The sequence below is a fragment of the Hydra vulgaris genome, chromosome 15 (assembly GCF_038396675.1).
Source record: "Hydra vulgaris chromosome 15, alternate assembly HydraT2T_AEP".
NCBI lineage: Eukaryota > Metazoa > Cnidaria > Hydrozoa > Anthoathecata > Hydridae > Hydra > Hydra vulgaris.
The window spans coordinates 45,655,001-45,659,519 of NC_088934.1; positions in this window are offsets into that span (position 1 = coordinate 45,655,001).

The following is a 4,519-nucleotide window of genomic DNA, read 5'->3' on the forward strand; positions in this document are numbered from 1 at the left end:
ACAATTAAGTTCATGCTCATTGAAATTAGACATTATTGCTTGCACCCTCTGTATACTCCCGACATATATATATATATATATATATATATATATATATATATATATATATATATATATATATATATATATATATATTTTATTTTTTTTTCCCAGAAGTCCTTACGGTCTTATCACGGAGCACCGCATTTAACTAGAGGTTCATGCCTCCTTCCTTACCCATGTCGCTTATTGGGCTGGAGCCTGCGTCAAACCTCTGACCTCTGGGTTCTGAGCCAGAGCTCTAGCCACTGCGCCATGACTGCTCAATTGCTATTTGCGGCATTGTCGTAAAACTGACCTCTACAATGGTTAAAATCTAAGTGACAAGTCTCGCCTAAAAATTTTAAATCCTGTTTTGCAATTAACTAACCGACGTGACCTTTCATATTCAAATGTTAAAAATCGTTCGACTGGTTTTCCGTACTTAGGTGAAACGTATCAAACAACTATACTCAGTTGGTCAATGTGAGCAATGTCAGAAGTTGAATTGACTGGAAAGCTAAATTAGCGAGCGACTAAAATCTCCTGTATAATGTGAAATTGCACTTTTTCTCCCAATATATTATCAACTCCTGGCATATTGTTTTCATAAGTAAGATGTATTTCCTTTATCTGTCTCCGCATATGTTGCAATGTGAATTTTCAAAAATGGGTCAAACTGAGCCACAAATTCTAGCATACCCATAATTTCCATTATCTATTAACCAAAATGCTCGTTTGTTCCGCGAAACGGTAAACTTCGTTCAGATAACGTTATAATGACGGGTATAAAACGTTTCAATACTTCTTTCCAGTATTTTTGCTTCATTTGGAATTGAACTTGAAGGGTGTCACACACAACAGAGCTTTGTTTTCTTCGAATATATGTCAACATGCATTTTCTGTGAAGAGATCCATTTTCATGTTGATATGTTTGAAAAATATTCTTCCAATCATTAAATTCATCGCTAGTGAGTTTGTTTGATTTTTCTTTTGACACAAAAAGTTCACAAAGGAAATAGTACACACAACCAGTTGTTGGGGAATAAATGAGCAATTCTCGCGAAAACTTTTCGCCATTTGCTTTTTTCCCATAAAATGTGCTCTCTGAACAACACTGTGTCTTGGATTCTATATTGTAAAATTTTACGACAGTTCTTCTCAATAGTAGATTCCTTTCCGCTAGTAGGAGGATCAGGCCTAAATATGTGTTGCTCAAGATCATTCGAACAGCTATCATTCTGAGGGTTTGATTTATTTTGATGAGCAGGAGAATCGCTGTTGTCGAAATGATCAATTTTATCTGTTTGTGATTTAACTTGCAAATTTACAAACACTGCTATAAATATCCATTTCAAAATGCTTAGAACTTGATGAAACATTTAACAAGTAATAAATAATTTTATACAAGTTCATTAATAACAGTTTCAATTTTTTTACTGGGTGATAAATATGGGGGAACAGACTTTTGGAAAAATGAAGTTAATTTTGGAGTTTTTGATAAATCACCAGCATAATTGATTTTTTTTCCTCCGCTAATTTTGTTTTGTTTGACCCAATTAGGTAAAATCGCGGCATGGTTTGATCTATGATAATGCATAAATAAACAACTGTCAATTTTTATATTGAATTAATAATTAAAAACGTTCTAATAAAATCAGACTTAATCAGAAAATTAGATACAAAAGATCATCAGTTAAATAGTTTATTTGTATAAACATGAAAAATGAAACTAACACTTACCTTCTTTAAAGAACTTGCAATGGATTATTGTTATTGTTGCAATGGATTATTGTTATTGTTGCAATGGATTATTGTTATTGTTGCAATGGATTATTGTTATTGTTGCAATGGATTATTGTTATTGTTGCAATGGATTATTGTTATTGTTGCAATGGATTATTGTTATTGTTGCAATGGATTATTGTTATGATTTAAACTACATTTAAGTTTTATCTCGATAACCGCTGCAATCAAGTTTTCGTCTGCAGTTTAAAAATTTGAACTAAAAAAAATCAAACAATACAAAAATTTTTTTAACAACACTAAGGATAAAATAAAAAACAATAAATAAAAAATTATAATAGCAGTAATAACAGCGAAATAAATAAATTTCAAACTAGTTATTAAAATAACTAGTTTGAAGTTTATTTACTTAAAATTATTTATTAAAATATAAATAAATTTCAAAGTATACTTTGAAATTTATTTACTTCGCTTTTTGTTTACACTCTGGAAGCTTTCAAGTCTCTACAGAAGAGAGCAAAAAAAACTTATAGATACGCTGCTTAATTGCAGGATTACCTTGCAATGAAATATTTTAAGTATTTTTATAAATAAAGTAGAATAATAATAAATATAAGTTCTTAAATTGCATTATTTGCATTATTAATTAACTCACAATAAAATAATATATTAAAATATTATTCAAATTAAAAAATACGCTTTTAAAAATTTTTGGAGGCCCCTAATTATATAGGGCCTTAGGCCATGGTCTATTGGGTAATCCAGCAATGTATATATATGCATATTATATAGTATATACATATTTATATATATATATTCAGGGACAAATTCAGCATTTTTTGATGTTTGAGAAAATCACAAGATCACTTTCAGTGGCGTTTTTATTTGAAGATAAAAAAGTGTTAGAGAAACTTTATAAAAAACAGTTTGCACAAATGAGGAAATTATTCTTAATTTTTCATTACAGGTATGATAAAAAATTTAAATTGATTAAAAATTATCAGTCAATATATTACCAAATAATTAAATTTTGGCTTGGAAAACGGAAATTATAAAATCTAAATTTAATCCTAATAAATAAATTTCTTAATCTAATCTTAATAAATAAACTATTCAGGCGTCTGTTAGACAAAAATACTTCCACCTAACCATGAGCGAGATCTCGTCTCGTTCTCGTTTCTTGTGAGAAGTGGGACTTCTCGTGAGAAACGAGAAATAGAAAATTCTCGCGAGAAGTAGAACGAGACTTAAAAATTATATTATTTTCCAAATTAAAAATTATTATAATTTACAAAATGGCTAATAATTTGTTTTTTTAATTAATTAATATTTTGACTCCGAGATTTTAATAAATCTAATTAAAAATTTAATTTGTTTTTGACAAAAACAAATTAAATTTTTAATTAGACTTTTAATTAGATTTTTTAATTAGATTTTTTAATTAGATTTTTTTTTAAAATCTAATTAAAAAATTTTAATTAGATTTTAAATATTTTTAATTAGATTTTAAATACAAAAACTTTTTGTATAAAATGGTGCACTTTTGACTTAATTTCATTAGTTTACCAGTGGAATTTAACTTGACACATATTGCTCATATTGAAAAGAAATATTCTTGCCTCATTTTAACGATCAAAAAAGCCATCAAGAAAAAAAATTAATCTGGAGATATTTTCAAAAAACAAGTGACGGTGCTGAATGCAAGGCGTGCAAAAAGTCTTTGAAAACAAAAGATGGAAACACAAGCGGACTTCATCGTCACCTCGAAAAGAAACACAGCCGAGATTACGCTGAGTATTCTGAAAAAACTGACGACTCTCTTCCTCCTCCTCCTAAGAAGAAACAACGAACCATGGTCGAAGTGCTTGAAACAAAGTCCAAATATGACAAAGACATTTCCATTCAAAAACAGTTTGACTCTGCAATGCTGGATTACTTTTGCACTCCTTTTCAGCAGTCGAAGGAAGAGGTTTCAAGAAATTGTTTGACATTGCAAACCCTAAACTGAGCCTTCATCACAGAACAATATATTCAGGAAAGCTTTCGATTCGGTCAAGAGAAGTTCAAGCTGGAATGAAGAGCATAATAATGGAGATTACGCCAAATCTAAAAAGTGCTGCATTTACTTCTGACCTTTGGACTTCTAGAGCTCAGGACAGCTACATCTCTTGGACTTTTCATGCTATTGACGAAAATTCGAGACTACATCAATGAACACCCCATGTCCAACAGTTCCCAGGCAGACACACAGTATCTTAATTGAAGGAAAGCTGGATTCTTTCTTATAAGAACTATATTTGCCTGCTGATTTGCTAATGTACTGCGTGAAAGGCAAGAAACATGAAACTCGCAGTCAAATTGTCAAAGCGCCTTGACCAATACTTGTGCAACAATCATATTTTGCAATGTGCAGTTCGAGACTCATTTGGAATGACTGCTGGAATGGATGATGCGTTGCAAAGACATGCAAAGATTCGGCTTCTTTAACTCACCAGTCAACAGTTGCAGCTGAGTTGCTTGAATCAGAATCAGACGCTCAAGGAATAATTTTAGACAGTTACGCCAATCTGTTTTTTTTTTGACACAAGATGGAAGAGTGAACTGGATTGCATGGCTTCTGTCCTAAATCTAAAGAGTGCAATTATCAGCTTATGTGCAAATAAAAATATTTTTTCTTTAAAGACCATCAGTGCATCACAGTGGAAATCAATCGAGGGAGCAGTAGAAATTTTGGCACCACTTAAAGAAGCTACAG